Source organism: Ciconia boyciana, chromosome 1, assembly GCF_034638445.1.
Source record: "Ciconia boyciana chromosome 1, ASM3463844v1, whole genome shotgun sequence".
Classification (NCBI taxonomy): Eukaryota; Metazoa; Chordata; class Aves; order Ciconiiformes; family Ciconiidae; genus Ciconia; species Ciconia boyciana.
The window spans coordinates 174,021,235-174,045,914 of record NC_132934.1 but is presented as its reverse complement, the minus strand read 5'-3'; the positions used below and the strand labels follow the sequence as shown (position 1 = coordinate 174,045,914).

The window sequence follows — 24,680 nt, the reverse complement described above, 5'->3', positions numbered from 1 at the left end:
CCAGCCACAAATAACTTCTCCAGGATGAATTTCATAAGGCTTATAAATACAGCTGGAGCTGTTTTAAATAGGAACTCCGCCAGGAGTTTCTGGGCTAAAGCATTTGACAATATTTGATACGCTTAGACACTGACTTCTGCTATGGCAGAAGCAGCCCTTGCGTCTCGCTGGAGTTTCGTTGGTTGGGAGATGGTCCTTTGGAGGTGTTGGGCCACCTGGCCCAGCAGTTCTGCAGTGATCATCACGTGCCCTTCAGGGGTGCAATCTAATCCCAGACCTAATCTCCAGTGTTATTTGCAAATTCTTTCCTGGAAGTACTTTACTGGCCCTGCTATGTGTTATTTATTATTTTTTCCTTGAGGAAGGAATTTGAAAAATCTAGCTTCTGGAGTTTGATCTGAGACTTTCTATGTGGTCAAATGGCCATGTCGGCTAGTAAATCACAGTGTGATAAAGAACGGAAGCAAATGAAGCCAGATGTCAAAGTGGCTGTGGAGAAGAGGAAGAAAAATTAAAATCCAGGTTTGACACTACAGGGGTGAGGGTTTTTGTAGCAACAGCTGTTGCACTGCCTTGAAATGCTTCTTTGGATACTGTTTCAGGGTGGGTGAAGCTGGGGACAAAGCTAGGCATTACTGCATTTCCACTCTAGGAAACACCTCTTTTCTTGTGTCACCATGCTCCGTTTGCCTAAATGGTGCCATTAACAAAATGTACCTTTTAGATGCACCTGAAAATGTAATCCTGAGCAAAAATGGGCCAGGCATTTGATTGCAGGTTCTTTTGCAAATAGAAGGGGTTGTAACAAAGTGATGACGACTGTCTTAACTAACTACAAAGTTCTCACCTTTGTATAAGTTTCTTTTTTTTAAGTGTCAGGTGGGCATCCCTATTGCGACTTCTCGGCATTCAATAAAAAGGTTGTGTGGAGTTGCTCTTATTTGGACTGAATGAAAATGAGGTGAGGATGAAGGCATGAGCTCCAGGTGCAGATGGATATCTTTCACAGACATTTGCCTGATGCTGTGGAGGGGAAAAAAAAAACCCTGATATAATAAACATCGACTCGATGATTATTCAGGAGGGTATTGCTTCACAACTACGAGTCTTACGTGTCAATGAATTTTTTCAAAGATAAATCCCCATTAAAATGCACAGACTGGGTTGCTCACTAATGACCTAGCTTTCATGCGTCTGATAAAATCCAAAAGTCCTCTGTGACGTTGGGGTAGGTCTTGCAGACATGGGCTGTAATCTCATTTGAGAGCATCGTTCAAGGCTCCAGGAAGTTCTGCATGTCAGGTGTCAGTGGATGGGGCTGGGAGCCGTGCGCTGTGGAGAAATGACAGAGCAGAGAGGCTTGGAAAGGGAAGAGGAGAAATGTGCACCTAAGGTTATTTGTAAATAACTACTTTTTCCTTCTTACTGGAGTGAATTTCTTACCTTGTAAGTATTTAAATTGTGACATTTTGTAGAACATACTGGCTTTTTAAATTTTTTTTTTTACATTTGTTTTGCATTTTGGCCATTTAAAAGATTGGGGGAATACAGTCTCAGACTGTTCTAAATTTCTGAATGTGTCATTACATTTATTTTAATTTTTTCACTTACATATTTGTAAAATCAGTATCTCGTCTGCTTTACCTACCATGGGCCATGGAAGCCTGTTAGACCTGACTGAAAAATCCGTGTATGTGTGTACCTATGCTTCCTTTTTTGTTTTCTTCCCTTTCTTACCTCGCCAGCTAAGAATTTCTAAAACACATATTGGTTTTTTTTTTTTATGTGGCAACTAAAATCTCGTGGCATACCACTTTCCAGTGGAATGTTTGATCTTTCCTTGTGAAAACTGTCTCCCTTTGAAAATTACAGTAAAAAGGTGAACGTTCTTTTCTTAAACTTATTTGGATATACCGTAGCTGAGAAGAATAATGCTATTAAATCATGTCTGGTTCTCAATATAATGGTTAATTTTGTCAGAATACGGAATACTTAACATCCACATTTCAGCAACAAGATTTGGTCTTTGCATGTGGGCAAGGCTTTTGCAAGAACCATATCTGCTGGTCATGGTAACAAAGCATAAAGTTGGAGCAGCGTTTTGCACTGTCTAAGCAGATGTGGTCGGGAGGCTGGCAGTAATTTGGTTTCCTGTGTCTGGTGAGTAGATGGGTTAGATGCGATCCAGCCGTGCAGATTTCCAGCGCTGACTCATCTGACTGTTTTCTCTTTCCTCTGTGATCAGCCAAGGAGGTAGGATAGAGGAGGGTGTCTCTCAGGCAGTAGAAGACATCTCTAATGTCACGCTACCTTTCAGATACAGGGGAGTGAAACATGGAAAGGATATTGGTGTGTCTCAGCTGTTTTTAAAGGTATGCCAGCCTTCCTCACCTCAGTATTATTTTTTTTTATTTCCTTAGAGTGTTATCCATAACCCAGCTGTGCTGTGGCTATAGCTCAGCCACGTCTTATCTTTATTCCTGTGCTATTGTGCGGTCTGGGAACGCATGAACCTGGTGCAGTCTCAGTTTAACAGACATTGCTCCTGAGGGGAGGATATGGAGAAGAGGTCCAAATCTCCAGATCCGTCTCATCCCAACCTCAGCACGTGCTTCTCTACTCAAGTAAAGAAGTGTATGTGTCTTTGTTTCTTCTTGAGGCAGGGGATATATATTCCCCTTAGGGAAGGGGCAGTCTTCTGCAGAATGCTAATGGAGATAGGTTTGACATGCACCAATTTTTAGCCAATTTAACTGTTTTTTTCATCTGCCAATGCCTACAATGTTGCTTAGATTGCATATAGTGGTTTTAATTATTGTTAGAGATGCAGATTAAGACCTTTAAGTACTTTGACTGTGTCTACCTACCTGATGTAGGCTGGGAATTGGAAGCAGTGTGGCTGCTGTCACACAGAAACCCATGTGAACCTGTTTAGCTCTGGCAGGAATACCCACATATTCCATAGCATTATGCAACATAAACATCCTTTGAGATTAGGATGCTACGAGTTAATTGCAGCTGGACACAGATCATCATTTTCTTTGTCTAAAGAGCCTGGATATTGCTCACCTTTCTATTTTGTGGGAGAAGATTTAAAGTATGGAACTTGCTTCTATATAACTTCTTTCGTCTGTCAGGAAGACTGTTGCTCAGAGTACTAATAATACACAGGTTCCTCAACTCCTGTAAAAGTATGATGGCTTTTCATCTTTTTAAGAGCTTGATAGTCTTAGTTATAGAACGCAACATCCTTACCATGAGAAGTGTCTGTGAGAGAAGCTTCTCTTGAGAAAGCTGCTTTAAATCCTCTCGTGTTTAGAGGTAGGTATGTGGATTTCATATGCCCTTTTCTTTCCTGTATCAGATGTGTAATACTGTGATCTAAGAATTAAAGTCTCTGTGTAAATGTTAGCATTATATATCCCCTCCCATCTAGTTCTAAAATAATTTTAATCCTGTGATTTGGAAGGGAAATAGGTAACATAAGGGAGGTGCAGATAAAAATCCATCCTGTGGTTGGGACCAGTCTGACGGGCAGCATGATGTATTGAGGATCTTAGCGTATAATAAGGAAGACCCTGGGGATTGAATGTTATTGTAACACCAGCAATCAGGTACCAAATATCATTGCACATTACACGTGGTGTTGTCACATTCCTCAGCTTAGTAAGAGCAGCTCCTGTTTACTGGTTCAGTTTAAATGATCGTGTGTGTCTCCTTTTTTTTTTTTTTTTTTTTTTTTTTTTTTTTTAAAACGTGGGTTTTATGTCCATGATGCTCTCTGGTTTTCTGCCAAGAAAAATCTGGTTTTAATCTTGAATTCTAAGCTGCGTTTTTTGGGAGGTGCTCAGAAGTAAGCATAAGTCTTCAGTATGAACTAAAAGTTTGATTGTTTCCTGGATATAAGTGCCAGGACACTTTCTACTTTACACGGAATTTGACCAGGGTCTGTTGCAGCAACTCCCAGTGGTCATTAAAACATCACATTTGCTGCTGGTAGTTCATTTCTACATAGAATTAAACTGACATGTTTTGCAATATTTACATAGTGCACTTCTCTCTATTTAACTTATTGGCATAATTAGGCTATAGCACTGTCATGAAAACACGGTTTTGGTTAAACACTACAATGAAGTGAAGTCTTTAATGACCTCTGGAACATCGCATAAGCACTGTTAAATAATAGCTGTCAGGCTGGAGTTGTGAAAAATCTCTGCAGCAGTGGCTAGTCTCAGGGAGAGAGTTCTCCAGCAGTCAGAAAATTGGTGTAATGCTATTTTAGACCCTGAAGCCCCTTGCTTCTATTTATATATAGTGTCAATGGGTACTTGTTCATGATGCTTGTGGCAGATACCACTTGCTACTGTCTCAGATGATGGGGAAACTGCTTCATGGAGCAAACGAGCAGCTCGTGTTCTCCCTCTGCATAGATTCATTAACCAAGTTACTCACATATATGCAGTCTGGAAATACTAGAGGTCTTTGATCTTTAAAACTTAATGTTTGAAAATGTAAATGATGCACTTCTTTGATCTGCTTCTGAAATTAAATGGTAATTGTGAAAATTACATTAGGCAGCTTTCCACTTAAAGGTTTGTACTTTTCATTTCACACTAGGTTAATTTTAAGCCGTATGTCATTGCTGGTTTTTCATCAGTGAATTCTGGTAAGGGGAAGATCCTTACGTTTCTACATGGCCTAATTATCAGCAGTGTGTGTATTTAGTGATTAGACCTTTACATGAAATTCCTCTAATGCCGACTCCAGGGATCGTCAGTTTTGCCTGTCTGCCTATGTGTTCATGACTGGGGGAATAGGAATCGTTAAGGCTGAGCAGTAGAAAACTGAGAGAGTTTGAGCTGTGTGTGCCCAGGGTGGGATTTGTTCACTTAAGTTGTTAGGGAACACTTGGGCACGTGCTGCGCTGCAATCTGGTGATGTGTCCTCCCAAGCATCTGCTGATAGCAGAGTAGCAGAAACTTTTTTTTAATCTGGATTCATCTCTGCTACTGGACTATTTGCTGTTGCCTTTCCAAATTACTGTCATCTTCTAATCAAAAACCTACTGGGTAACTCAGGGCTTCGAAAACGTTGATGAAGCCCATGCAAAGTTCAGTCTTTTCCTTGCATCAGCTTTCTCATATGTAGTGGATTTGTCTATCTTATTTACCATAAATGATGATAAACACCTCTCTGCCCTTTGTCCTCTTTTCTTATAAAAGGGGCCTTTGAAGTCTGAGGGCCACATCAAACTGCCGACTAGTAACTCACAAGGTTATTCAGAATCTTATCCGTATGTAATAGGTTCTTTTAAGCTCCTGTTGGTTTAATGCCAACTAAAAATCAGCTGCTAAACTGAAATGAAGTTGTTAATTACCTCCTTAGTAAAATCACTGTGTGCTTTTTCAATTATTAATACTTGTTTAGCTACACGGAGATTAAATTTGTGGGGGAGAAGGTTCAAGGTGGTGAGTACTGTATGTCTGCCACAAAGTCTTTTAAGATATACTCATGGCTGGAGGAGGTTTTGTGAGGTTTTTTTGTTTTGCCTTTTTTTTTTTTAGGAGCAGGTAAATATTCTTTGTTCCAGATTAAAAAAAACAACCAACCAACCAACCAAAACAAAACAAAACAGAAACAGTCTATGGAGTGGGGTTTTCTGTTTTGAGTCTCATCATATGGACCTTCTCCTGTAACTCATACTACAATCCCAAAGTTTGTCTTGCTTCCTGTCTCCCGTTGATTGCCTTTAGAGATGTTTGTATTAAATTCAGCATCATGCTGAATTACCATATTGCTGCTTTTTGCTAATTTCCACTTGTATGTACGCTGGCGGATTTGAGCATTCATCTCCAGTAATTTGCATAGGATGTTAAACAATCTGATTGCTTTAGTGGCACCCATCAGAGTTAGGAAATTGCCCAGCTGAGGTGAACAGGAACATCTCAACTCAGAGCTGCTACAGCAGCCTGCCTGCGGATTTGAACTTTTTTTTCTTTAGGCACAAAAGAGAGAGAAGATATTTCCAACTGGGGATAAAAACAGTTGCCAGGGAAAAGAAACTTGAAGTATCTTTTCTGTGGTTATGGAAATTATCTAGCTTGGGTTTCACTGCTTCAGTGTGATGCCTTCCTCATTAAAATTTCTTTTAGGTGGATAAAGACTTATAAAAAAATCCAGGTAACTGTTCAAAATATAAAAATGTGCTCTTTTAGATTTTTTTTTTTAAGTTAGGAATTGGATGCTTAAATGTTATTTCTCTTTGTCTAGGCGTAGAGAATTCTAGATCATCCTTTCTCAAAATTTCTTTCCCCCTATATGTTCCTTTGGCTTCTGCATCCTTTTGAATAAGGAAGACTTGTAGAATTATTAAAAACCTAATTCACATGTATATGAGAATTAAAATTATCTGACCAAATTTTTGGATTGGGGGCAGAGGGGGCCACAGGAGCCCTCTGCCCTCTCCTGCTATGAGGACAGAGACCCCCAGCAGAGAGGGGCTGTCCAGGAGTGGGACCATGCAGCGGGACCATTCACCGCCATGGGTGAATCTTCAGCCTCTCTTGTTACCCAAGTCTCACAGGTGTGTCAGTGTGCTCAGTGCTTATTTTTTCCCTTCTTCTTGAAGCCTAATATGAAGGTCCCCGTGGCTCGAAGTGGAGGTTGGTTAAACAGTAAAGTACCATTTTAAAGCTGTTACTTTAAAATATCAGGTGATGCCAAACTTCATAGTGATTAAACACATTTAAAGTCAAGTTAGAGCAAGTCATTAATTACAGTAGGGAATATTTGAAGTCCAGATTTTATTTTCTCAAACTTGAAGAACTTGAAACAAGTGTACTCCATAGGTGCCTAAGAGCAGATAACTTGTATTTCCTGGTGAATGATGTTGCCAATTTTAAACTTCTCTCACTGCTCCTTTAAGGCTAGCCCAGAACTAAATAAAATAAAAGGCCTTAAGCTTCAGACCAAAGCTTTGACTTTGAATGAATTGCTCGGGATGAAAAAATAAGTGGTAGGTGTGTTCTGTTTCATGGATTTAAAAAACCAACACAAAATAGTGTCTGCTGCTCCATTCAAAGTGATTTGCTGTCGGGAGAGCTCTTCTCCTAAAGCCAAACTTTCATAGTCTTTCTGGAGCTCCACACTTTTCCCTATATAATTTCAATTTTAGCCTTGTTTGGGGAGTCTTATGACCTCTTGAGAGTTTAAGGCTTTTCCAGACACCAGAGCTACCAGAACTGCCGCAGTCCTGCAACCCTTCGTGCAGCCCCCTGTGATGGAGCACAACAGCCACGGACTTGCTATTTCCTGTAAAACTCGTCAGGAATGAGAATCTGATAGTACAAGTCTCTTCCCTTTTTAAGGTGTGAGGCTGCCATTAAATACAGGAATCTCTTATAACCAGAAAAATAGATATTTAAATAGCATTATGCTTAATCATATTTTTCTTTCACTCCCCTCCTATTGACACTATAGGAAAAAGGTTTGACAGTGATGTCTCAAGCTAAACTTGCTCCTCAGGGGCTTCATTACCAGCAGAAATGTAGGTACTTGTTTGAAATCTTGGGAAACTGAAAGGGCCAAGCTTTAGGCTTAAAAAAAAAAGTTGTTCTTGTCTTCCTGTAGGTATATATCATACATCAGGCTTCCTTTTCAATTTTATGATAAATAGTATATATGCTGGGTTTTGGCATTAGATCTTGAAATCATGTTTAAATTAAATGCTAGTAGTCAGATGAAATGGACTTAGACAGGCTTTACTTTGTTTTTGTGCTCTAGAGCTAATAATTTACAAGTTGCTGAGCTAAGGGGCACAAATTAATGACATTCCAGCATCTTAAAATAGCCCTCAGTATCTCATACTGAAAAAATGTGTATTCGGCATTCAGATGCTATGAATTTCACAAATGTTTCATTTATGTGAGGAAAAAAAAAAGGGGATCAAGACACAGGAAGCAGTTGAGTTGATGTTTTGTCAGTTATTTTCTGTTAATCTGAACACTGCTGTGCATTTTTGAGTAGCACAAAAGTCTTTACAATGTTTGTAAAATTACTTTACTGTAAAGAGCTACAAAGAATTTTCTGCCATAGTATTTTTCACATGTATTTTTTTCTTTTTAGCCAAAATGTTGGTATCACAAGTTTGCTCACAAAAACTTTCATTAGACAGCAAAACGTTTACTGCTTAATTCAATTTCACTTTGTGCAAAGTTTTCAGATTTGATTAAAACAAATGTCTTCCATTGCCGTGTGGTGTGACTTCCCAAGGATTCAGAAGATATTTTGCAGGGATTCTCAACTTGCCATTACAGTGTTTTTAAGGGAAATCTTTCATTCCAGAATAAGCTGTTTTCAAATAATGTTGAATATATTTTTCAGAATTGTTTGATTGTACCCATTTTTTGGTTTGATAAAAAGTGTTTTGGGTAGTTATATTGTAGACTTATTCCTGCATGTAGGCAAGAATATTAACAAGCTTTTTGTTGGTTTTGTTGATCATTATTTAATTTCAATTTGCTTCTTCAAAGCCATTGAATGAAAGTTGGGTCATTCACTTTATTGACCCCAAATCTGTCCTTTGATCTCTCTTGATAAATCTAATACAAAGACTGACAGTCACTTTTCATAGACATATCTTTTGACGGAGACACATGTCGGTATGAATTTGGCATATGTTAATGTGTATGTAGCCATGACTACTACAAATCTTTGTTCAAACAAAACCCTGGAGGGCTACCTCTGATCTACCAGCTTTTGACTTTTGTATTTGGGATTTTTTGAGGTTCTTGTGCCAGCTGCCATTACCATGAAGTGTTTGGTCATCAGGCCTTGGGGTTGTCCCAGCTTGCTCGGTTTCTGTGAAGCCCCCCTGAATTCAACAGTAATGTTGCACGGGGCTGCTGGAAGCAGCAGTGGAACTGGAATTATCCAGACTCGCGCCTTCTCCAGCACGGGGTATAAGCAAAGGCAGGAGACCAAGGTGTAGCAAAGTCATGTCCCCACTGCCGACCTGAGGCAGGGTTATGTGAGGGCTGTGCTGGACGCTGTCAGTGCACGCTGGAGAGATGGGGCAGACAACAAAAGTGGCCATTCTCATCTTTCCACCCCCTTATTTCTCAAATGCAAACATGAACAGCACATCTTCTAGGGTTCTCCGTTTTTGTCCTGTGTTTCTTCCATTTCTTCCTCTGGCAGCAAGGCTGTGTGGGGTTTTACATTTTCTTCCTTGAGGTGGCAAAAACTTGATATTTTTTTAAATTATTTTTCTTTTAACATGTGTGTCTAAAATGATGCCTTGAGCAGGTGGATTTGTGTAGCACCTGTGACCAAAAGCTATGTAATGAAGTCCAGACCTGCTTTTACTCTGAATGTTCCCTTCCAAAAAATATGTTTCTGTTATTTTTCTTATGTGGTTTCTGGAGGTTCTTCAAAGAAAACACTGCAGGAGCTGTAGCTGTTCTCTCCACTGGTACCTGCCCCATTCCCACATAACTCTGTCATTGGAGGTGCTCAGGAGGAGCCCTTTGTCCTTCAGAGTTTGTAGGTTAGTCATTTTTATTAGATCAAGACAATCCTCCATCAAGGAAAGAGAAACCAGAATTTTTTTTTGTTGTCTGACACTGTCATGTAATCTCTGTGGAAATGTTGAAAGTGCCAATGGTGCATAGGCATCGTCAGCACCACCACCTTGTTCTCTCCCATCTCTCTGCAGGCATCTCCAGTGGTTCCAGGGCAGCAGGCCACTAGAGGAGCACAGATGGACCACCAAGAGCTTCTCTAAGCAATGTAACACTAGTAACCTTGCACATAAAGTTCCTTCCTCCCCATCCCCAGCAAGTGATGAGAATTAACAGGCCATACAGAGGAATTTATTTTGGGAACAGAATTCATTCGAGAGCATAAATTGGATGCAACCAGTACTTTAGCCTTTAAATTCTAATAAATCATAGTTACCTATGCAACTTTTACCATAACATTAGAGTTATAGACTCTGGTGTTTGGGTTTTATATGATAGTGTAAGTTCCACTTAAACTGTGTGTCTCCAGAGTTGGTAATTGTCTTGATCTGAGTAATTATAGTTACTTGAGGGGGGAGTACTTGTGTCTGTCCCCCCACGGATATACAGGTTTGCTTTTTTGTTGTTTTAACAATGCCAGGTCATAATCGGCATTATAGGTTTGAATTTCTGACTTGACACTTAGAGTATACATCCTAAAATAAACTGATTTCTGTGTAGACACTTTTTGCGTCTAGGTTATCATGTGTTTTGAGCAGTTGCTGTGAAGTACCTCATTTCCAAAACAATACCAAAACTCCCCCTGAAACTCACTTTGTTCTGTCTTATGCCCTAAATCCTGCAGATGCATACATGCTTAACTAAGAATTTTCTCTTGGTTTGGTATTCAGATGATGAGACTGAATGAGTAATAAGCTCTTTCATGTGGAAATTGCATATATGGCTGGAAGGAGCTCAGAGGTCACGTAGTTCATGACTACTCTCTTGTAAGACCGGATATTCTTATACCTAGACCATTCCTGGCATTTTTTTTTAACCTCTTAAAAACTGGCAAACTGGTCTACAGTACGTAACTTTTATGGTTAATTTTTCTTCCCTAATATGTGACAATCTTCTTTGCTGCAAATTAAACCAATTAGTACAACTTTTGCTTTGATAAACTTGGAAAAGAAGTGTTCCCTCTGTCTCATCTCTTCTTTAAAATAAATAGTCCTCATACTCTTAAGCCTCTTTTCTGTCTTGTCTTGCAGTGTGATACATGCAATAGCACATACCAAACTAAGAGTAGGACAACTACAGCACCAATGCAAACTGGTAAATAACCACTTAAGGCAGTGGCACTGCATGAAAGGGTGTGGGGATGACTGACTACAAACTGAGGTCAAGTCTGTTGTAAAAAAAAAAAGTTAACGTTGTTTTGAGATGTACAGGAATATCGTATTTTTGGTTTTGGTTGCCCTGTTTTAAGAATAAGATTTTGTAGCTAAGCTCTGCTGAATTTTCTCTTGCTGAACTTTAGACCAGTGTTCCAATTTAGGACTAGAACAGTGAATTCTCATCTCCTCCCATAATGCTCATGCAACCTCTCAGTTTGGGTTTATAAATAGTATGGTTGGAGTCCATCACCTAATTCTGTAAAGAACACACTAGAGAGTCCTGGAATTTGAAATAACTTCTCTCGAGTCCAGTTTAGTACCTTATCCCAGTCTGATGTTGCATCTTAGAAACCTGCTCTTTACATGTGTGATCTTCCTACTGTCACAGAATGGCCTTTTAATCTGTTTACCTAGACTGTATTTCCTTTGTCTGTCTGTCTTTAAATAAAATTGCAAAGCTTTTTGCCAGTTGCATGACTTAAGTCCATCTATAAGTCCATCCACTTACTGCTTTTCTTGTGTATCAGACCAGTTAATTTGCCAAAGCAGGGAAAAAAAAACCCAATTTATATGTGACTTTTCAAACCACAGTGTTCTCTCCCTTCCAAACCGCTATGGCTTGGTGGTGGGGAATCAGCATTATTTAATACCCTCTAGGAATTAAAGTTGGGGAGAATAGTCTAAATCTTTTTCTAACTCTTATTCTGGTTTCTTCTTGTGTTGTCATATCTCTAAAGGAGATCTTCATTTTTAATTTTTCAGTCAATTAGAACTTTCCAGCCCTTTGAGTTGAAGATAATTGCTAATGGCTTAGAGCATGCTCTAGAACACAGAAGAACTTTAATTAAGAAAATTCTTCCAGGCTTTGCCGTCTTCAACACTTTTCTTCTACTCTCAGTGGTTGTTTTCCCAGTCCCATGCTTCTCTGAAGAATCTGACAGCTCTTTAACCGAACGTAGCCATCTTTTCATTAACTATTTATTCACCTTCATCACACCCGATCTGTCCTTTCTTTTTCTTATAGCATGACCATAGAATTTCTTCTACATTTTGTCTTTAGTTCCTTTTTCACTTTAACTTGCCTGACTCTCTTTATTATGCTAGTTGCATGAATTTTGTTCACTTCTATTTTTGCTAATTGGTTTCTCAGAGTTCCTGTTTGATCATACTACTGTTTGGTTTAGGCTATTCAGTTTCTCATCACATTTTTGATAGAACCATAGTACTTTATTGATTTGATTGAACACCTACCAGATTCTGCAATAGCCTTTAAAACAATAAATAAAGTTTTGAGCCCACTTGCAAGGTACTGCTGGGTAGTCTCTATACATAGAGAGCAGAACTGAGGCTTCCTCCTTATATTGTGCAAAACTGTTGTCTTCATTAATAAAATTTTTGATGGGAAACTGAGCTGTCTTGACATGCCTTATTTAAAGTAGTTCCATATTTTAAAATATCAATTGTAATGTTAAAACCTACAGGACACTCATGGTAGTTTGTATAACCCATTGCTTGGCATCTTTGCTTACAGTCTAGGTATCCGTTACTGGAGTTGCAGTAACACTTTTGGGGGCCCTTTCTGTTTTAGTTTCCAGCAGATGGTGGTTGCAACTGAAGGCAAAAGAAAACATGTGAGGATGGTTATTTGAACGGGGGGTGTGTGTATGTAAGCCAACAGACTGTCCCTTGGACGTCTGTGCGATGGAGTAAGGTGCTGTGCTGAGTTTTAATGACTTTGTTTGTAGTTACAGTTGAGGATCCTTTAAGATTCAGTGGTTTATTCATATTAGGCTGTTGCATTTCCTGTTTTTACTCCAATAAAGGTGTTATGGCAAATTTCCATATGTTTGTTCCAGCAGTAGCAAAATCTTTAATGATTAAAAAAAAAAAAAATCACTTAACTATATGCATGAAGGTGAAAATAAAGTTGTAACATGCAAAACAATAAAAAACCCATTAATTTTAGTATTGCTGGGAAAGAACACAGTCGTTGGTGAAAACAGACTTTTTTTTTTTTTAGAAGGAAATATTGCCAAAGAACTGAACAAGACTATTTCCTACTTGTAGCCCTAAAAGAGGTAGGTTCTTGGCATAAGGGTGAACTTGCTGATTTGAGATTAGGGTCTCTTTCCTAGTTAAACATGAGGATAAAAAGAGCATTTGGTGCTAAACACTCATTGGGCACTGTGCCGCTCTCTTTCTATTCCTTAGTCAAAAGTGTTATCTGACTGGGAGATACAGTCTTTAATTCATACTGTTTATAAATATTTGATCAAATAATTTTCCTGTGGCTTGGGAGATGATAATCAGCAAGTCTGGCGGAAATAATGCAAGCTGTGGGATCATAGAATCATTTAGGTTGGAAAAGACCTTTAGCATCATCGAGTAGGTGCAGTTTTATTTTGAAGTGTGTCAGGCGTTATGATGGGAAAGGAAGAAGAAATGTTCTTTGAGTATTTGTGATAAGTACAGTAAAGTCCATGCCTTAATCTTCAAGATCAAGGTCTGAGAGGAGACTTCTTACCCAGGAGAAAGAGAAGTTTAGAAGTAGAGGATCATGATAGACACCCCCTTGTTTCTTCTTTTCCCCTCTGAGTGTACCTATCACTTAAAGTGGTGTTTTGCTGCCTTCAAAATCTTGCCAACCAGTATAGTCATAATTCACTCAGATTTACACTTTCACTGATGTTAATGTACATGATATTTAGAATATGATTTCTTTACTAACCAGTACTGTCAAAATTCAGTATAGAGTCCTAGACTTGTACATAATTGAGAGCTTGCTAGTCTACTGTAGAATATTTTTGTAGTGAAAATGCAACTTAAACTGGGGGGGGGGGAAGTGCTGCCTAAAACTAGTCGTTTGAATAGTTTCAGATTAACAATAGTCTGTATATTGGTGTGCTTGGTAGTTTTGCTGATATCTGTCATAAAAAGCCTAAAGCAATATATTCTCAGAGAAGGAAGATGTTGGGACAGTTTGGTAGCATATGTAGAGTCCAGATGCTAAAAGAACAGGATATGTGTATTTATGTAATTGTCCTGGATTCAGCTGGGATAGAGTTAATTTTCTTCCTAGTAGCTGGTATAGTGCTGTGTTTTGGATTTAGTATGAGAATAATTATTGATAACACACTGATGATTTAGTTGTTGCTAAGCAGTGCTTACACTGGGCAAGGACTTTTCAGCTTCCCATGCTCTGCCAGGTGCACAAGAAGCTGGGAGGGGGCACAGCCAGGACAGCTGACCCCAACTGGCCAAAGGGCTATTCCATACCATATGGCATCATGCTTAGTATAGAAACTAGGGGGAGTTGGCTGGGGGCAGTGATCGCTGCTCAGGGACAGGCTGGGCATCAGTCATTGGGTGGTGAGCAATTGCATTGTACATCACTTGTTTTGTACATTCTTTTATTATTATTATTATTATTTTCTCTTCCTTTGCTGTCCTATTAAACTGCCTTTATCTCAGCCCACGGGTTCTAACTCTTTTTTCCCTGATTCTCTCTCCCATGCCAGCGGGCGGAGGGAGGATGAATGAGTGGCTGTGTGGTGCTTAGTTGCCAACTAGGGTTAAACCACGACAGTCCTTTTTGGCGCCAAACGTGGGGCTCAAAGGGTTGACATAATGACAGATCTGAGCAGAGCGTGTTAAAACAAATTTGTTACAAGCATTCATTATATTGGTTTAGTAGCTGCTGGTCACAATGTTGATTTATTTGCTCTCAAAGTTGTTGTATTTGTTCTCAGAGTTGTGTTATGTAACACCTTACTTGCCGTATATACTATTTATTAGTATTTATGTGCTGTTTATCACCTCTGGGAGGTGAATTAAGGTTATTGCTCTGGTGTACTGTGTAACACTGGCTTATGGTATGATAAAATTATTGGTCATGAGATCAATCTGGCATTTGTACTCAGCATTGCCATCACTGCTGTACTTTGTGAGCAATCTATCGGAAATTATTAATAATTACACCTTTTACTTTTTCTCCTCGGAGAGCCAACCTATGGGGGAGACACCTTCCTCCATCTTCCTCTTCTCCTCCAGGCTAATTACAATAGCTCTTGAGACTTTTGAATACCCTTGGGATGTTCTAACCAGCGTGTTCCTATTGCTAAGTCTCCTGAATGGGTGTCAGGTCTTATTTCTCCTGAATAGGCCTTGCTTAGGGTTAAACAACTATTTAAGAATGCTGCAGCTACTCCAACCCCTCCAACAGGCACTGTGGCTACTCCAACCCTGGCAACAGGCACTGCAGCTGAACCAGAGAACCAACACGTGCCAGTATCAGTTGCCCCTATGCACAAGAAGAAATCTTGTAAGCGAAAGTCAGTTCCTTTAGTAATTAATGGGTGAAGAAGCTTCTCTTAAGAGGGAGCAGGAGGAAGAAGCATACTGCCCACCAGCAAGGAGGCAGACTACTCTAAAGCAAGGCCATCACGAGAACAGGAGGAGGAAGAGAAAGAATTCCCCGCTTGCCTCTGAGGAAGAACTCAGCAGGAGGGTTCTTCCTCTTCCTCAGAGGGAGAGGAAGAACTCATAAACAAGACGGTAACCACCCGATCTCAATCCCTGAGTGAGCTGTGAGATACGCGAAAGGGTTTCAACTATTGCCCAGGTGAGCACATTGTCACCTGGCTGCTCCGATGCTGGGATAGTGGGGCCAGTAGCCTGGAATTAGAGGGTAAGGAAGCCAAGCAGCTGGGATCCCTTTCTGGGGAAGGGGGTATTGACAAAGCAATTGGAAAAGGGGCACAAGCCCTCAGCCTCAGGAGGTGACTCCTGTCAGGTGTGAAGGAAAGGTATTCCTTCAAGGAAGATGTTATATGTCACCCAGGCAAATGGACCACCATGGAGAGGTATCCAGAACCTGAGGGAATTAGCCATGCTGGAGATGATTTATGGTGACCTGGACAACGAGCAGTTATCCAAAGATCTAGATGAAGTCAAGTGCATGCAACCCGCGTGGTGGAAGTTGGTATGGAGCACACCATCGTCGTATGCAAACTCATTGGCAGTAATGACCTGGAAAGATGGAGAGCGACAAACGGTGGATGAATGGGCTGGCCAGTTCCAGCAATATGCAGAAAGTCTCTCTTTCTCTCTACAGGCCTGCGTCTCGGCTGTGGAGAAACTGACAGACATGCTAGCCAAGAAACTGTCCTGGGAGTTCCAGCAATTCAAAGAGGATATGTCCTGCTCCCCACCTGTATGGACCAATATCCCAGCTATTAGGAGTAAGCCTTCCCCTGCTCAAGAGAGATGATACAGTGGGTATACACTATGGGTCACTGTAGGTTTTACCTACGTGACCATGGAGAGGACATGAGGAATTGGGATGGAAAATCTGCGTTGACCCTAGAGGCACGGGTACGTGAGTTGCAAGGAAAAACAATCACCAAAGGGGGTTCTTTCAGGAAAATTGCTGCTCCAGTTGCCAGTGGACAGTTCCCTGGACAGAGTAGAAGAGCTGATTTTACTTCTGATCTTAATGAAGGGACTCACGACTCATATCTACAAGAAGTGAGTAACAAATGCTATGACCAGGACTAGAGGGGCCCTGCCTCCAGCCGGGTGGAGGAAAGGGACAGCTGGGTTTACTGCACCATATAGATTCGGTGGCCTGGCACATCAGACCCACAGGAGTACAAGGCTCTAGTGGCCATTGGTGCACAGTCTGCCCTAATGCCATCAAGCTATATAGGGGCAGAACCCATCTGTATTTCTGGAGTGACAGGGGGATCCCAACAGCTAACTGTACTGGAGGCTGAAGCGAGCCTAACTGGGAATGAGGGGCAAAAGCACCCCATTGTGACTGGCCCAGAGGCTCCGTGCATCCTTGGCATAGACTGCCTCAGGAGAGGGTATTTCAAGGACCCAAAAGGGTACTGGTGGGCTTTTGGTATAGCTGCCTTGGAGACAGAGGAAATTAAACAGCTGTCCACCTTACCTGGTCTCTCAGAGGACCCTTCTGTTGTGGGGTTGCTGAGGGCTGAAGAACAACAGGTGCCGATTGCCCCCACAACAGTGCACCGGAGGCAATATTGCACGAACCGAGACTGCCTGATTCCCATCCATAAGCTGATTTGTTAACTGGAGAGCCAAGGAGTGATCAGCAAGACTCGCTCACCCTTTAACGGTCCCAGTGCGAAAGTCTAATGGAGTGGAGACTGACAGTATTTAAAAGATGTTTGGATGAGGTGCTTAGGGACATGGTGTAGTGGTGGACTTGGTAGTGTTAGGTTTACGGTTGGACTCGATGATCTTAAAGGTCTTTTCCAACCTATACAATTCTGTGATTCTGTGCTAGAACTTCAATATGAACTGAAGTCAAAGGCAGCCAAGTGGTGTGCCACAACTGATACCGTTAATGCGTTTTTCTCAATCCCTTTGGCAGCAGAGTGCAGGCCACAGTTTGCTTTCACTTGGAGGGGTGTCCAGTACACCTGGAATCGACTGCCCCAGGGGTGGAAACACAGCCCCACCATTTGCCATGGACTGATCCAGACTGCTCTGGAACAGGGTGAAGCTCCAGAACACCTGCAATACATTGATGACATCATCATGTGGGGCAATACAGGAGAAGTTTTTGAGAAAGGGAAGAAAATAGTCCAAATCCTTCTGAAGGCCAGTTTTGCCATAAAACAAAGTAAGGTCAAGGGACCTGCACAGGAGATCCAGTTTTTAGGAATAAAATGGCAAGATGGACATCATCAGATCACAATGGATGTGATCAACAAAATAAGTCGTGTCCCCACCAACTAGCAAAAAGGAAACACAAGGTTTCTTAGGCATTGTGGGTTTTTGGAGAATGCATATTCCGAATTACAGTCTGATTGTAAGCCCTGTCTACCAGCTGACCCGGAAGAAGAACTATTTAAAATGGGGCCCTGAATTTTGAAGAATGAACTTTGATGAAACCGAGCAAAATGCAGGGGTGATGGAACGAGAATTGGCTTCAGCATGCAACAATCCAACACCACACACCATCTTTCCCTCCCTGAAATACTTTTATGAGAGATGGAGCACAAAGTCATGGACTAAATGAACCCAGTGGACATTTAAGAGGGATGGCCCATAGAGCAAGGGAATGATTTCTGTGTGTATATATCAAAAAACAGGAGAAATGGTGGTGATTAATTGGAATGTATTGCAAAGTGTAGGACCTGGGCGTGATGTAGATGGTATAGAATAAGAGGTGCACACTGTCCTGGTTTTGGCTAGGATAGAGTTAATTTTCTTCCTAGTAGCTGGTATAGTGCTGTGTTTTGGATTTAGTATGAGAATACTGTTGATAACAGGCTGATGGTTTAGTTGTTGCTAAGCAGTGCTTACACTGGGCAAGGACTTTTCAGCTTCCCATGCTCTGCCAGGTGCACAAGAAGCTGGGAGGGGGCACAGCCAGGACAGCTGACCCCAACTGGCCAAAGGGCTATTCCAGACGATGTGGCATCATGCTTAGTATAGAAACTAGGGGGAGTTGGCTGGGGGCAGTGATCGCTGCTCGGAGATGAGCTGGGCATTTGTCAGTGGGTGGTGAGCAATTGCATTGTGCATCACTTGTTTTGTATATTCTTTTATCATTATTATTATTATCTCTTCCTTTGCTGTCCTATTAAACTGTCTTTATATCAACCCAGGAGTTTTACTTCCCCCCCCCCCCCCTGATTCTCTTCCCCATCCCACTGGCAGGGGGAGGATGAGTGAGTGGCTGTGTGGTGCTTAGTTGCCAACTGGGGTTAAACCACAACAGTAATAGTAAAATATGCTTATAATAAATGACAGGATGATAGCAATATGAGGGTGAAAGAAAAGCTCGGACACTTTATTTTTGTGCTTCACGGTGTAAAAAGTGATTTTCCCATCATTTCTTTACCCTGGATAATTGCAGATACTGAAAATTCTTATTGAGCTGAAGACAGTGTTTTAAAGAAAAAAAAGATTGTCAAAATAAATTCCACTTTTTAACAGTAGAGGTCAGAATATGTCAGGAGATATGCGAGATCAGTTCTGCAGTGACACCCAGTTTCTGTGTGAATTCACACCCAATATCAATGCGGGCTCTCAAACTGAGGCACCAGTCTTGGAGAGCATCGGCCGGCATAAGATATATGAGTTTTTAATAGCATATTCATGGTTAATGGTTACACGCCTTAGTTAAAAAGGCGTTGTATAGATTTAACACTTTGGACTTCATACAAGTTAGAGTTGTGTTCAGCTTTTTCTGGATATACATTTCCCTATCTTATTGTATATTACAAACAAAGAAGTCTTTAAGCGAGCAAATACTAAAAAAAAAAAATTGGTGTATGGAGGGCAGGAGGAAGTGGTGGGTGATATTTCTCCTTTCCGATGATTTCTGATGCAAGACAACTGTTTGTGAAAAGATGTGTTGCTCTCCCTATCTGTGTGTTTTACCATTTAATTATAGAGAAGGCTAGAACTCCTCTAGTCTAAATACGAAAGTACTGGTATCCTCCCTCCCCACCCTGCGAACGTGCTGACATACCTAGTACAGGTCACTGTCAGACTGAGGATGCTGGGCGAGATGGACAACTAGTTTAACTCAATGGGATAATTCCTTTGTTAGTCTGTAAACATTGAGCAAGTGGTGTTTGAATGCTTCAAGCTGAAGTTATGTCCAACTTTTTTGTTCTAACAGAAAATATTTAGGAGGATGTATGTCCAATAAAATGCATAATTTTGTGATGCCCCCCCCAAATTAAATCTTGCATCAGAAATAACATCAGTGATACAAAGTACCATTCCTTTCTCTCTGGAATTTCAAATAAAAAAAACCCCAAAGACGACATTCTGCTTTGATAAAGCAGTGACCTAATGTTAAAAGCATTTCCCAATTTTGTTTTTGTTATGGTAGGAAAAGTGTCTTCAACTGCTCTACTGAGCTGTAAATAAAATGGTAAAAATTTTCATGTAGAAATGGTAATCATGTACCAGGTCAAGCAGCAGAAATTAGCATAACTTCATGCAATGTGTATGGACAAAAATGTTTAAATTGGGGGCAGTCTATGCTTTGTCTTAGTTGCTAGGTAAAACTTCAGACATTGTTGAAGTCTGCATGCCCTGGAAGGCAGCTGGTCATAGGAACCACTGCGGCTCGAACCTGAAATGCTTGAGGCATCTTGCCTACAGTAGAAGAAAATCTCAGTCTTCCAGGACATAGATATTCTCTGTTTCTGAAAAACTGTATGGGTACCTGATAATATTTCTCCATTTAATGCATTGTTATTTTTGAAGACAAAGTTAAGCTAGAGACAAAAAATGCTGAAAGTACCTGCATCTGTTTATAATCTAAAAAGTGCATCTTTTCTGTGGTTACAAGGTACCAACGTAATCCTACTAAATGAATGGAACACAGTAGTCTTCCAAGACTGTTTTTATAGCTCTGGACAGAACATTTTCTGGTACGGTTTGCCCACTTGCATCTCAGTGCTTTTCTTTTGTCCATTTTTGGGGGCTTTTTTAATCACTGTGGCTGTATCGTTAGCGGAGGTTATGTGAATATATGTGAACCAACCCACTGCAGGCTGGCACCTCTCTTGTTTTTCTGCACAGGACTTTAGGTCAGCATCTCTCTTTGAGAAAGGATGTGTCAGCTGTATGCAGATAAATTATTTGATATATCATTGTCTTTTTTTTTTCCCAGAGGAAAACAAATTATATTTTTCAGTGACATGGAATCTTCTAGTGATATTAAAAAATTGGGTTCAATTTCATGGACATTGAGGATTCTCATTTTAAATGCTTAATGGGTTGAGTATGGAAACAGTGGGGTAAATTTCTGCCTCTCCCTTGCAGGGTATCGAATTGTTTACAAAGAGTCATGAACATATCTGTAAGGATGTCATAATAAATATAAGCAAATTATATTTGTGTTCTGTAATAAGGGGGAGATTGGCTGCTTTCGACTGGTAATTAAATCCTACCTCTGGGCAGTGTACATAGCAACTCTGTGTAGCTGCTATGACAGTCAGTCTCTAAACACACCCAGTTGAGGAGGCAAGCACTCTGTCAAACCAGTTTGGCTCCTTACATAATTAAGTGAATAAAGCTGCGTTTGCAGAGGAGCAATAAAATGGCTGGAGGAAGCGTCATGCTGGAGGTGGTTGAGCAACGCTTGTATCGATGCTCAGAAGTGGAGTGGCGAGTGGTGATGTCGAAGAGGAAAGATAGGAAGAACGAAGCGTTGGAAGAGTTTGGAAGAGCAGCAGTTGTCAGTCGTGGCTTCCCTTCTGGACCACAATCTCTTGTCCCTGCTCTTCACTTTAATTCTTCAATTAAAGTGCGCAGTTATCCCTGCGTGGGGCCACCTATGACTCTGACAGCTGCAAATGCTTCTTCTATCTGTGGTTTTGCAAACCAAGCAGAAGAGTTCCCTGGAGAATAAGAGTTTGCTAGTGGTGTATTTGCCTTAACAAATACTCAAATGACTAGACTGAAACATTCAGATAGGAAAGACAGATGACAGGGCAGTGTGGTGCACAAAAAGGGACCTTTTCATGTCATCTTCAATCTCTAAGTAGGGTGAAGTCCTGATTTTGAGGTTGATTGTAGCCTGATTTCTGCTAGCAGTGATATTTTATTTTTGTAAAGGCAAATACATCTCAAACAGTGAAGGAGTTACATCTTGGGGGAAAATATAATTACAAATAATGGGTGAGTAGTGTGGGCTGCTGTTCAGGGTGGAACCATGTCTGCTGTGAGATGACAGAAGGGTCTTGAAGGAGGCGTAGCTGGAATAGGATCCCCTGAAAAGCTGAAAGGTGTGTGATCAAGCACAAGAGCATGTTCTTTTCACAGTTCTCCAAGTATAAAGACACTTCCGTAACTTGCTACATGTTCATCAAATATTCCTTTAAATCCTTTAAAAGGGCAGTGTTCATATTTTTAGAAGTCCTCAAAAACGTAGTCAGAGACAAGAGTTGGTCAGCAAAACTTACTGAGCCTAAACTTCCTTATTCCCTTGCCCAGGCTGATATTCTGCCTCCTCTAGTTGTGTTCCTGTCATCTTTTCAAATGCACGCCATCCTTTTGCGGCTCCCTTGGACTTCAATTTCCTCTGTAGCCATCCTTCCTCATCTGACTGCAATTATTTAATTTCTTTGCCAGAGGCAATTTCTTTCATCTCCTGCCAAGGAGAGGGACTACATATAAGCACAGAGCCTCTGGTCATATGTCGTACCTGGCGTCTCTCATTAGATGGTGCTGCGAAGCAGTGGCAACGTCCTCTGCCGTCCAATGCTGTAATATAGGAGCTCATTACCTGTAAGGCAGTATATCGCTATGAGCTTTGGGAAATGGAGCCTTCAGAAGTCTCACTCCCAGCTTAGTAACTTGGTGCACGTACAGTGTATTTCAAATATCCCAATATACTTATTTGTATGTGTTTATATTCTTTTAAACTTTGGATTTTAAAAATTCTGGAAAAAAACCCACAAAAATAAAAAAATGCCATTTTTCTTCATGTTGCAGTTCTATATAGCTTCTCCTACTGCTTACTCCTTCTCATATCTTGAAACTTAAATGTAGTTTAAAAAAAACCCCAACTACGAAGCAGAGTAGTATTCAAGAGCTTTACAGTCTTGCTTTTATTTTGATTTGAACAGGTCATATCAGTGGAGTTCTCTTAAGCTAATCCTTTCCCCCCAAGTTATTCTAACTCCAGAGAAGAGCATAATATTTCTACAGCTGAAGTCAGCAAAGTCAGTATTAATTTCAGTGTCTTCCACCTGATGGTTTATTTCAACATAACTGTTGCTAGAAAATATTGAAATTTCTAAATGATGTCGTTTAAGCGCTGCAGTTAATGCCAAGTGCCATAGTTTACTGGGAAGTGGTGTTGTGACTATTTTTTCCAGACTCTGTACATAACACTAATTGCCTTTACAGTGTCTTTTGACCCTGTTAAATGTTCCTTTCCGCACAATTTCTTCGCTCGCTGTCCATCCGTTGCCTTGTTAATGATCTAAGTAAACCTGGTGAAATGGGTTGGAAACCTGTGGATGTAGAAGGAGAGATAAAAGTCAGGGGATGTGGGGATGGGAGGGAAGACGTGGCGAGAAGGCTCTTGGTTCCCCAAACCCTATGTGTGGGTATGTGGGTGTATGTGTGAGAGAGAAAGGGGGGGCGTTGGTGAATGTTTTTGGCTGAAGCTGACTCGAACCATGTCTCTGTGTGTATGCTGCTCAAAGTACTGCTTCCACTAAAGGTTGAAAAATTTGAAAACATTGACAAATCTCCAGTAATAACAAGAAATTACTTCCATGCATGAATAACCTCGCTAAACACATGAAAGCAATTGTATCTAAAGCATTTAGCTCTTGTGTGCATATTCTTTTATCTGATGCCTTTTTTCCTCCTCCTGCTGAATGTAGTTTCAAGACCTTGTGGTTAGATCCCCGGTTCGCTCATGGCAGTGGCGCTGCCCTCCAGAGAACCACACGTATTTTAAAATATATGGAAAATCAAAGTATTAAATACATCCAGGGTCAAGGCAGTCAGTTGCTAAGAGGTAACTGTAATCTAGGGCAGAAGTGTGCTCTGGTTTTGGCCATTTCATTCAGTATCTCTGTATCTCTCTGCTACTTACATAAATAATCCCAACAGGGACCTGCTTGCAAATAGCAGCAGAGTTTTAGCATATTTTTCTTAATCAGTGTAAGCAAAGATATTGTTTTCTTTAAGGTCCTTCCTATAAAAATAAATGCTAGTGATATAAACTGTGATGATGTGATGAAATAACTGACAGCCTGTATTGAAATTTGCAGCATATACTCCCTGACCTGGAATTACAATAGTAGTGAAACTGAGCTATAAACTCAGGAAATACAAACATCAAGTGGCTTTCTATAGCTTGCATTTATCTTTTTGTTCTAAATTAACAGAACAAAATATTTAAAGATTCAGTTACAGTGAAGTAGAGACATTACTTTAAAATACTAAATATAAAATAATAGATTAAAATGTTAGACAAATGTGATTTTAGTACCTCTACAGCAAAAGTGTCCAAGTTTGTATTTGCTTTAATCCTTTCTTTACGTTTGCCCTAGACAAATGTGATTTTAGTATCACTAACATTTTATCTGTTAATATTTCAAGTAATGCCACTATTTTAATTGAAGCTTGTAAAAACTTTTTTTTTCACCTGAAACCGAAATGCTGCAGTTGTCAGACTTTGTCTTCCTACTTTAGCAAAAGCAATGGTATAAACAGATTTTGCATATAACTTTTTGGGGTGGGTTTTTTTATTATTATCGTTGTCTGAACTTGAAGTTCTGGGAACGGCTGTCCATCCCATCAGTCACGTACAGCCTGGCGGTCAGGGCACTGAATCGCTGGATCTTTGGGTATGTTAAGCCTCTCAGGAATCTGCACAAAGTCCAAATGTTATCCCTCTCTCCTCTCCAGCATGCTGTGGCTCCAGCCCTGTGGTGCCCTTCCCCGGTGCTTGGAACCCCTGACTCAATTGCTGTGGTCATTTTGGGGCAGGGGAGAGGCAGTGGGATGTGTGAGGGAGTTATATGGGGGTGGATTTCTTCCATTTTTAGTGCTATATTAGTACTACTGGATGATTGCAGGACACTTTCTAAATGCAGACCCTTCACATGGGCATAGGGAAGAGAGTGGGAAGGGAGGCCCTGGTGCCATTTCAGGACAGCAGGAAGATCATGGTTTTCTTCTGTGACTGGACTGCTCAGCCAGCCCTACAAAACCTTCTTCTGTCTGTGGTGTGTCTAAGTCGTACTGCAAGTCCTCTTCT

The 24,680-nt window shown here is 40.6% G+C and overlaps 1 protein-coding gene across 9 annotated transcripts in view; it reads left to right on the top strand.

The window, feature by feature from the left end:
* The window catches only part of LMO7 (LIM domain 7), a 136,223-nt gene that overhangs the window by 7,160 nt on the left and 104,383 nt on the right, over nucleotides 1-24,680 (top strand). The window contains exon 1 of one of the 9 annotated variants that reach the window (XM_072850052.1): nucleotides 2,246-2,372. The exons of 1 other annotated variant lie outside the window; for it this stretch is intronic. The gene's annotated coding sequence lies outside the window, so the exon portion shown is untranslated. Of the gene's footprint in view, nucleotides 1-2,245; nucleotides 2,373-16,237; nucleotides 16,424-24,680 lie in introns of those variants that run through there. 7 more of the 9 variants (XM_072850054.1, XM_072850049.1, XM_072850043.1 and 4 more) reach the window with 7 other exon arrangements.